Source organism: Ovis canadensis, chromosome 9 (genome assembly GCF_042477335.2).
Source record: "Ovis canadensis isolate MfBH-ARS-UI-01 breed Bighorn chromosome 9, ARS-UI_OviCan_v2, whole genome shotgun sequence".
Taxonomy (NCBI): Eukaryota; Metazoa; Chordata; class Mammalia; order Artiodactyla; family Bovidae; genus Ovis; species Ovis canadensis.
The window spans coordinates 48,735,071-48,746,755 of record NC_091253.1 but is presented as its reverse complement, the minus strand read 5'-3'; the positions used below and the strand labels follow the sequence as shown (position 1 = coordinate 48,746,755).

At 35.3% G+C, this 11,685-nt stretch overlaps 1 non-coding gene across 1 annotated transcript; it reads right to left on the bottom strand.

Moving 5' to 3' along the window:
- Positions 1-2,797: 2,797 nt before the first annotated feature.
- On the bottom strand, positions 2,798-2,924 carry LOC138446336 (U6atac minor spliceosomal RNA). The gene has a single exon (XR_011259276.1). It is a non-coding gene; the product is annotated as a U6atac minor spliceosomal RNA (small nuclear RNA).
- Between the last annotated feature and the right edge of the window lie 8,761 nt (positions 2,925-11,685).

The window sequence follows — 11,685 nt, the reverse complement described above, 5'->3', positions numbered from 1 at the left end:
TGAACTGTGGTGTTGGAGAAGATTCTTGAGAGTCCCTTGGACTGCAAGGAGATCCACCAGTCTATCCTAAATGAAATCAGTCCTGAATATTCGTTGGAAGGACTGATGCTGAAGCTGAAACTCCAGTATTTGGCCACCTGATGCAAAGAACTGACTCTTTGGTAAAGACCCTAATACTGGAAAAGATTGAAGGCAAGAGAAGAAGGGGGCAACAGAAGATGAGATGGGTGGATGGTATCACTGACTCGATGGACATGAGTTTGGGCAAGCTCTGGGAGATGGTCATGAATAGGGAAGGCTGGTATGATGCAGTGCATGGGGTAGCAAAGATTTGGACACGACTGAGTGACTGAACTGAATTGCATGCAAATATAATTGTTGTACATTGATCTCACATCTCAGAAACTTCATAAACTAAAACTCTTTTGTAAATTTAAAAAAATGCTTTACTTATACAATAATGTGGTCTAAAAATACATTTTTCCTTATTCATTTTCAATATTTTGACTTTAATTTTTTATCTCCTTAGTGAAGTGGTAAGGCTTCTAGTAGAGATCAACATACATTTAGTTCTATTCAAAATATTCAATAAGACATTCAATCCAAATATTCTTAAAATTTTGTCCTATCAAAAACATCCATGAGCATATTTATCCAGGCCAAATGGTTCCTGATATTTGGTAGTAAGATCCATGGTTAGAAAATGTGACTGGGTTCAAAAAGCACTTAATGTTTATGCTTTGGGCTTACAGGATTAATACATATAAAATAGTATAAAGTTTCATTGATGCAATAATTGTGTTGTGTCTCTTTTGGTAATAATAACCATTTTTGCTTTGGTGAAGCTAGTGGTAAAGAACTTGTCTGCCAATGCAGGAGACATAAGAGATGCGGGTTCAATCCCTGGCTCAGAAAGATCCCCTGGAAGACAAATGGCAACCCACTCCAGTATCTTTGCCTGGAGAATCCAAAGGACAGAGAAGCCTAGCGGGCTAAAGTCCAGGGAGTCGCAAAGAGTAGGACGTGACTGAGGGAATTAGCACTCACACAAAGCTACCTGTTAATGGCACGTAGAGTTAGGTATATGGGTCAATATTGAACTCTTGCAGAAGAATGGTATTTACATTAAATATGTGTACAAAGGAAGAGTCCTACAGTTAAAGAAATGCACAGAAAAAGAGGGCTTCCCAGGTGGCGCTGGTGATAAAGAACTCGCCTGTCAAAGCAAGAGATAAGAGATGCAGGTTCAACCCCTGGTTTGGAAAGATAAAGCTCCAATACTTTGGCCACCTGATGCGAAGAGCTGACTGATTGGAAAAGACCCTGATGCTGGGAAAGATTGAGGGCAGGAAGAGAAAGGGACAACAGAGGATGAGATGGTTGGATAGCATCACTCACTCAATGGACATGAGTTTGAGAAATCTCTGTGACATGATAAAGGACAGGGAAGGCTGACGTGTTGCAGTCCATGGTATCGCAAAGAGTTGGGCATGACTGAGTGACTGAACAACAACAGAAAGAAAAATTAATGCAGTGGAAGGTTGGTATAGCAAAATTTCAAGAGTTGGTGAAGTGACAATAGTTATGCCTCATCCTTCAATTTGGAGATTTATTGAAGTATTTTACAAATTGAACAGCAAAGCAATGAGCAAATTATCACTCAGGGCCTTGATAGTCACACTCAAATACTGCCAACAACTTCACAATACTTGTTAAGTTAAATTTGCAAAACCAAAATTCTTAATAGATATAATGAATATAAAGCCAATAATCAGGTCAATATATGTGTGTGTGTGTGTGCTCAGTCGTGTCTGACTCTTTGCAAATCCATGGACTGTAGCTTCCTCTGCCCTCCAGGTTCCTCTGTTTATGGAGTTTTCAAGGCAAGAATACTGGAGTGGGTTGCCATTTTCTATTCCAAGGGATCTTCCTGATCACTGGCCTTAAGAGTAACCATGCTGAACTTCATGATGAAGAAGAACAAGAATAAATCTGAAACTCAGAATTCATAATGAATTACAATAAAAATAACATAAATAAATATAATAAAGTTAAATGTTTATGTTATTTAACAAATCATTGACCAAATGTTTCAAAGGACATTTAGAACAAGACCAAATTTAAAAGATCTTTTTGGCACAAACCAAACATCTTAATGGAAGTTTTGGCTAGAACCAAGCATCTCAATGGACGTTTTGGACAGGACCAAATTTCAAGAACTTTTTGGCATGGACCAAGTGTCTCAATGGATATTTTGTTCTTCTTTCTCAAAATTGTTTTGGCTATTCCCCATCGTTTGTGGTTTCATACAGATTTTGGATTATTTGTTTTAGTTCTACGAAATGTGCTATTGGAATTTTAATAGGGATTGTATTGAGTTGGTAAATTGCTTTGGGTAATATGGACTTTTTTTCTTTATTTTTTAAAAATTTATTATTGTTTTTACTTTACAATATTGTATTGGTTTTGCCACGCATCAACATGAATCTGCCATGGGTGTACATGTGTTCCTGATCCCAAACCCTCCTCCCACCTCCCCCAGACATCATCCCTCCGGGTCATCCCAGTGCACCAGGCCCAAGCATCCTGCACCCTGCATCGAACCTAGACTGGCAATTTGTTTCTTATATGATATTATACATGTTTCAATGCCATTCTCCCAAATCATCCCACCCTTTCCCTCTCCCACAGAGTCCAAAAGACTGTTCTATACATCTGTGTCTCTTTTGCTGTCTAGCATACAGGGTTATCGTTACCATCTTTCTAAATTCCATATATATGCGTTAGTATACTGTATTAAAAACTGTGGTTAGATGCCATGAAGAAGGTGGCAATGCCTTAACTGTATGCGTGTTGTCAGGCCCGAGAGCCTCTTCCATCCTTGTCAAGGGGAGTGCTAACCTTCTCTCCTTTCATATGGACATTTTAACATTATTCTTCCAATCCAGGAGCATGAACTATCTTTGTTTATTTGTACCTTCTTTTTCAATTTCCTTTACCAGAGTCATAGTTTTCAATGTATTTGTCTTTCATCTCGTTGGTTAAATTAATTCCTAGTTATTTTATTCTTTTTGATATTATGGATTTCTGGTTTTGTTTCCTGCAATGAAATTCATTCATTGGTTCTAACAGTCTTTTTTTTTTTCTTTTTAGTAGAGTCTTTGGGATTCTTTCTATATAATATCATGTCATCTGCAAATAGTGATAGTTTAAATTTATCCTTTCTAATTTGGCTGCATTTGCAAGCCTAGCCTTGTGTAACTGCAGTGGCTAGGCTTTCCAATACTGTGTTGAAAAAAAAGGCCAAGAATGGGCATTCTTGTCTTACTGTTGATCTTAGAGGAGAAGTTTCAGTTCTCATCAGACTATGGTGTCAACTGTGAATCTGTCATACATGGACTTTGTTATGTTGAAGTACCTTTCCTCTCTGCCCATGTTAAGAAAAGCTTTATCATAAATGGTTCTTAAATTTTGTCAAATGCTTTTATTTTGTATCTATTGAAGTGATCCTATGATTTTTATTCTTTTATTTTGTTATTGTAGTATGAGGTTTCATGTTGATTAATTTGCAGATGTTGAGCCATCCTTGCACCCCTGGAAAAAAGCCCCACTTAATGATACTGTGTAATCTTTACACATATTGTTGGATTTGGTTTACTAGTATTTTGTTGAAGATTTTGGCATCTATTATCCATCAAGGATATTGGTTCATAGCCTGTGTGTGTGTGTGTGTGTGTGTGTGTGTGTGCACTATCCTTGTGTGGTTTTGGTGTCAGGGTAATGCTGGCTTCATAACATGTATTTGGAAGGTGTTCTTCCTTTCATATTTTTGGAAGAGTTTGAGAATAAGTATTAAATCTTATTTGAGTATTTTGTAGAGTACTCCAGTTAAACCATCTGGTACCTGGGCTTTTGTTTGTTAGGAGATTTTTGATTACTGTTTCATTCTCCTAACTAGTATTTGGTCTATTCAGATTTTTAATTTCTTCATGATATATCTTGGAAGATTTGTTTCTAGGACTTCATCCATTTCTTCTCAGTTATCCTGTTCATTGCCATGTAATTCTTCATCTCTTATGATCATTTATATTTCTATAGTATCAGAGTAACTTCTCCTCTTTTATCTCAGATATTGAGTCTTTTTTATTCTTGGTTAATCTAGCTAAAGGTTTGTCAATTTTATTTATCTTTCAAAGAACAGCTCTAACTTGTATTAATCTTTTATTTGTTTTTTAGTTGATTTTATTTACTTCCACTCTGATTCATTTTTTTCTCCCAATAACGAATTTTGGAATTTGTTTTTCCTTTTCTCATTCCTTTAGGTACAAAGTTAATTTGTTAAAAAAAATTTTTTTTTTCTCATTTCTTGAGGTAGATTTTGGTACATCATATTTATGGTTTTGTTTCAAGGCATTTTTAATTTCTCTTTTGATTGCTTTAGTGATCCAGCAATTGCTCAGTATCACATTGTTTTTTCTTGTGATCGATTTCTAGTTTCATACCATTGTGATCAGAGAAGATGCCTGTTATGATTTTCTTTATTGAGTATTGCTTTGTGACCTAACGTGTGATTTGTCCTAGATCACTTGAGAAGAATGTGTATTCTGATGCTTTTAGATAGGATGTTCTGTAGATTATCTATGAAGTACATTTGGTCTAGTGATTTCTTAAGTACAGTATTTCCTTACTGATTTTCTGTCTAGATGATCTATCCACTGGTATAAGTATGGTGTTAAAGTCCCCCACTATTACTGATTTGCTTTAAAATTCGTCTTTTAAGCCCTTTAATGCTCTACGTATCTTGCTATCTTCTGATGGATGCATATACATTTTTAAAGGTTGTATTTTTCGTTCTCTGTATATAATACATTGCTCTTTGATTGCTTTTAAAGTCTTTCCCTTTAGTATAATTTTAAATATCATTGGCATAATTTTATACAAAAAAGATCTGCAAGACCCAGATAATTATGATGGTGTGATCACTCACCTAGAACCAGACATCCTGGAATGTGAGGTCAAGTGGGTCTTAGGAAGCATCATTACAAACAAAGCCAGTGGAATTGATGGAATACCAGTTGAGCCATTTCAACTCCTAAAAGATGATGCTGTGAAAGTGCTCCACTCGATATGCCAGCAAATTTGGAAAACTCAGCAGTGGCCACAGGACTGGAAAAGGTCAATTTTCATTCCAATCCCAAAGAAAGACAATACCAGAGAATGTTCAGACTACCGCACAATCACACTCATTTCACACACTAGAAAAGTAATATTCAAAATTCTCCAAGCCAGGCTTCAGTGGTACATGAACTTCCAGATGTTCAAGCTGGATTTAGAAAAGGCAGAGGAACCAGAGATCAAATTGACAACATCTGTTGGATCACTGAAAAAACAAGAGAGCTCCAGAAAAACATCTTCTTCTGCTTTATTGACTATGCCAAAGCCTTTGACTGTGTGGATCACAATAAGCTCTGGAAAATTCTGAAAGAGATGGGAATGCCAGACCACCTGACCTGCCTCCTGAGAAATCTGTATGCATGTCAAGAAGCAACAGTTAGAACTGGACATGGAACAACAGACTGGTTCCAAATTGGGAAAGGAGTACATCAAGGCTGTATATTGTCACCCTGCTTATTTAACTTATATGCAGAATACATCATGAGAAATGTTGGACTGGATGAAGCACAAGCTGGAATCAAGATTGCCGGGAGAACTATCAATAACTTCAGATATGCAGATGACACCACCCTTATGGAAGAAAGTGAAGAAGAAATAAAGAGCCTCTTGATGAAAATGAAAGAGGAGAGTGGAAAAGTTGGCTTAAAACTCAACATTCAGAAAATTAAGATCCTGGCATCCAGTCCCATCACTTCATGGCAAATAGATGGGGAAACAGTGGAAACAGTGACAGACTTCATTTTGGGGGGCTCCAAAATCAGTGCAGATGGTGATTGCAGCCATGAGATTAAAAGACGCTTGCTCCTTGGAAGAAAAGTTATGACCAACTTAGACAGCATATTAAAAAGCAAAGACATTACTTTGCAACACAATATGTCTAGTCAAAGCTATAGTTTTTCCATTAGCGATATATGGATGTGAGAGTTGGACTGTAAAGAAAGCTGAGCACCAAAGAATTGATGCTTTTGAAGTGTGGTATTTGAGAAGACTCTTGAAAGTCCCTCGGACTGCAAGAAGATCCAACCATTCCATCCTAAATCAAATCAGTCCTGAATATTTATTGGAAGGACTGATGCTGAAGCTGAAACTTCAATACTTTGGCCACCTGATGCGTAAACTGACTCATTGGAAAAGACCCTGATGCTGGGAAGGATTGAAGGTGAGAGAAGAAGAGGATGACAGAGAATAAGATGGTTGGATGGCATCACTGACTTGATGGACATGGGTTTGAGTAAACTCCGGGAGTTGGTGATGGACAGGGAGGCCAGGTGTGCTGCAGTCCATGGAGTTGAAAAGAGTTGGACACTGCTGAGCAACTGAACTGAACTGAAAGGGATGCTTTGTGATTTCTGAGCTTCTTGGTTCTGTGGATTGATAGCTTTCTCCAAATTTGAAAAATTTCAGCCCCTGTTTCTTTTTTTTTTTTTTGAATTTTATTTTTTATTAATTCATTTTATTTTTTATTTTTTATTTTATTATTTATTTATTTTACTTTATTTTACTTTACAATACTGTATTGGTTTTGCCATACATCAACATGAATCCGCCATGGGTGTACACGTGTTAAGAAAACAATCCCTTATTACAACATTTCTCCTTTACTGTTTATACTCCGTCTTTACCTTACCACACTGATATGAGCAATCTGAGTAACCTACAAGGTATCTTTAGCTTTTTGTGCGTGAAAGTTTGGGTGAGGTTGAGCTTTTAATTTAGTAGAGTGAATTTGTAAGCAAGTGATTCTCTCCAGTGATGATGTTGAAGGAAAATGTAGACATCCTCTATGGTGTTTTAGTCTTGCCAGTAAAAATTCTTGCGAGAAGTCCGAGATGAAAAAAAAGCAAGAACAAGGAAAAGAATGAATTGCAAAAATAAGGCAAAACCAATACAGTACTGTAAAGTAATTAACCTCCAATTAAAATAAATAAATTTATATTAAAAAATAAATTGGCAGAGTAATGAATAGGCAAGTCAAGTCAGACTTCAATTTACATAAACAGCTTTACCAAAGGTGGTTTATAAAGGTAGATATTTGTACCTGCATTAATTGTTGTGACTCATTTCCTTTGACTTTTGACTTCTTGGATCAGAGCTAAAGAAATAAATTTTTATTAAGGACTCATATGAGATTCATCCACTACATTTGCAAAGTAGATAAAGGCAAACTATGCATGTTTCATGTTTTATAGAAACTATATCTCAAAATACGTGTAGGAAGGCTTCCATAAACTTGAGATAACTTGCATAAAGCTACCTTTTATCAGAATTAAGACATTACATATTCATAAATATTAGTGTAATAAAAAGAAACAACTCCATATTCACATGTATTACGAAAAAACTTGTTTTTTTTTTTCTGACCTAGTTAGTTACAATTTCCTGCTCCAGTTCTTTTCTTTTCTTTTTTTTTTTACAGTTCCAGATAGAGGAAATTAATTAATTAATTAATTATTATTTTAAAAAAGTTTTATTTTTACTTTATTTTACTTTACAATACGGTATTGGTTTTGCCATACATTGACATGAATCCGCCATGGGTGTAAAATTTCAGCCCCTGTTTCTTGATTTTTTTTCTCTTACTCCTACTCTCATTCTAAATTTGGTCATACACTATGTTAACTGCTTGACATTATTTCATAGGGAAACACTGATTTTAATTTTATTTTTCACTTTGTGCCTCATTTTTATAGATTTTTATTGCTTTGTCTTTAGTTCACTTATCTTTTTTTTTGTAGTGTCTAATGTACTGCAGTATCTAATTTTAGATATTTTATTTTTCACTTTTAGACGTTCCATTTCATTTCTGTTTTTATTCCTTCTTTTTCCTCTCTTTATCTGTTTGTATATGTTTAACTTTCTTGTTCACAAGGAGCAATAAATGTCAGTGTTCTTTTCTGCTAATTTCATCATCTCTCTCTAATTTCTGTTTTATTGGTTGATATTAATCTCAGTTATGAATCATATTTGGGTTTCTCAGGTGGTGCCAGTGGTAAAGAACCCACTTACTATTGCAGGAGATGGAAGAGACATGGGTTTGATCTCTGGCTAGGGAAGATCCCCTGGAATAGAAAGTGGCAACCCACTCCAGTATTCTTGCCTGGAAAATTCCATGGACAGAAGAGCCTGGCAGGCTGCAGTCCATGGAGTCACATGGAGTCGCAAAGAGTCAGACACAACTGAACACACACACACACACACACACACACACACACACCCCACAAGTCACATTATTCTGCTTTTTTAAATGCCTAACAATTTTTGTTTGTATTCTAGATTATCTCATTTACACTGGACATATTTCTTTAAAGAATATTCAGCTTTGTTCTGACATGCAGTTGCCTTCGAGCTGTCTGAATTTCTCAAGGTTTTCTTTTATATTTTTTTACTGTTAATCCAGGGCAGCCTTTTTTCCTCTAGTGTTCAATTAATTTTACTATTAAGGAAAAAGTTTCATTGCACAAGAACTCTAACACCCCATTCTTATGAGGTCTGTTCACTATGGCTGGTGACAACACAGACTATTCACAACCTTGTGTGAAGCCCTATAAATTGTTCAGCCTACTGGTTTCTGGTGATTCTATTATGATAGAATGTTTCACATATTAGTGGAAATCTCAAAGAGATTCCTCTGTAGACCCACAGAACTATTTCTCTGTGCAGATCCCTCCTCTCAAGACGCCCCTGCCCCAAGTATATAGTTCAAGGCTCCTTGGATTGCTAAACTCCAATTACTATCTACTCAACACAGGGAGACTATTGAGCTTTGTTTGCGTTTCCATCTATAATGCAGGCTGGGAACTACCTCTAGGAGGAATATTTGGTGAATCATAAAGCTGACTTTATTTTCCCCTTTTCTTGGAGATTATAATCCTGCTCTGTTTTCATATATTTTTACCTTGTTTTGTAGTTTTGCAGGGAGAGCAATTCCCATGGTAATAATAGTAATCCTTAATGGGCAAAAGTAGAATTTGAAATTTATTTTAAACTTGTGTATTCTTCAATTATAATGTCCTTGTTTTTAAAATAAGTAATTTCGATAGCCTCATTAAATGAGATGTATCACTTTCCTGTTTTTTTGTAACAACCTGTATTTATAGTCATTAATAACAACCTGTATTTATGGTCATTAATAACAACCTGTATTTATGGTCATTAATAACTCATTAAAATTAGTTCTCAAACTGTGTGGGCCTGTTTTTTTTAATTACCACTTTAACTTTTACTTAATAGATATTTGTACATTAAAGTTTTTATTTTTCTAATAATTTGACATATTATATTATCCCCAAGATCTTAACATGTCATCTCATTTTCCAAATTTACCAATGCCTAGTTCATAAGAAAAATCACTATATATACCTATTTGGTTTCCTTATTTTGAATTTATTTGTAGCTTATTTATGTTATATTTATTATATATTGCAAAAAGTTTCATTGATTTTAGATGCTTTTTTTCCAAAGAAATGCTGTATCTTTTCAGTTTTACTGTGGCTATTTATCTCTATTTCATGAGTCCTGTATTATTTATATATTATTTATTTCCAGCCTTCTTATTTTGGACTTGCTATATTTTTTTAGCTTTCTCCCCCATATTTCCTATTTTCTAATAAAAGTATTTTTAAATGCTTAAGAATTAAAAACAGGAAGCAGAAAAATTAAAAACAATTATGGATAGGCAGTTCACACAAAGTTAAAACCACATCATTTTAGAGATATATGTAGAAATCAGAAATCTAGAAACTTTCTAGAATTCAGAGAAATAATGTGTCATTTAAATCAGAGAAATAGTATGTCATTTTGTTTCTATCAGGTTGCCAAATATTAGAGATGCATAATTCCCTATATCAACTAAATTTGGATAAGGGGAACAACAGTATTCATATATTATTCACGTTTTATCTTGGTGAAATTATTTTGGAGTGGATTCTGTCAATGAAATTAAGTAGTGAAATTAGGACTATATGTACTGCAAAATTCAGCAGGCCCTTTCTTGGATATATTCTCTGGAGAAAATCCACTAGAGCATAAGCTTCTTATAGCCCAGGCTTTTAGCTTCTTCTTTTCATTGATGCATCCTACATGATGAGAACAATGCATGACAATTACTAGATACTTAATATGTATTTGTTGAATGAATAACTCTCTTACACAAGTGTTACAAATGGTGATGGGTGAGAATGTTCACTGGGGTTAAGATTTCCAGCAACAAAGAAGCCTTCATTGTATTCATTGCTAAGGGAACAGAGAAGCAAAGTGTAATAACAGCATTCAAAGTAATACTATGTTACAGTGAGAAGTACTAAGTATACAATAATATGTATGACTAGATTGATGTGAATAGTAAGCATCAAACAAGATCAAAGCAGTACCTCAATTTAAATTTTTAAAAATATGCATAAAATAGAACTTCATATTTTGAAGGAGGCACTTAAAGATGGGAATTAAAAGCAATTAGAGTAGGTAGGATAATGGATGTAGAAGTGAAAATAGAAAATTACAGTTAAAAACTAAAATAAATATAGCCACAAGGCACCTGGCATGGACAAATAGTGAGATGCTATAGCTCAATCTGCATTACGCCTATGAAGTTCAAGAATAAAAACTGTGTGCATATGCCATTTTAACATGTTTTGTCTTTCTGAACATACAATTCAATTGACTACTGACAGTTTCTCAAGAAGGTTTTACATTACAAAATTACTCCTTCTTAAGTGAGTTGATTTTATGCCCCAAACCAGGTATTTTCTTGTGGTTAGTTAACTAGGAACAATCTGACTTGCTAATTTGTGGCAGACAGACCACCTGTTTATTTTGGTTTTACAAATCCAGGATTGTAAACAGTAGCATCATTTTACAAAACAGCCGAGGGACTGAGTAGGCCTGGAAGTACACAAAGACAATAAAAAACTACCAATTTTATGTAACTCGTTGTCAGATTGACATGTAGAAACTGAAAGTTTTTACATGGCGATTGCTTTTGTTTGTGGCCTATTAGCACATATGTGAAATGACTGTGGGCCAGGCCCATTTTGTTATAAACAGGTGTCTTCTCCACTGTACAGCTTGCACCTCTGTGGCTGAAAAGGCATGATGAATGTCATGCTCTCACAGCAAAGCACAGTTTATCAATGTTAACATCACACCTAATGGCCACTGAAGAACAAATTTTTTTTTTTTCCTTTCTGAGAAAACTATGTTCTCCGTGGTCTTATCAGAAATGGGTAACATGAGTAACAGAGGCGAAAAATGAAGTAGAAAATGTCAGTTGAATACTGCAACATTCTAGGAAAAGCACAGAGCTGGCTGTAAGGAGAGCAGAGATACACAAAGAGGAACTGAATGGCTCCTCTTGTGCTCGAAATCCTCCACGAGTTGAAGAAAAGAGACCAAAATGTGAAGCACGGGGGGAGAAGGAAGATTACAAAAGAGCCTTTATCTAAAAGTCCCTATTCAAAGATGTAGCTTTCTTTTCAGGCAAGCGCAACAGTTACAAGAAGCGGGCTTGTTCCT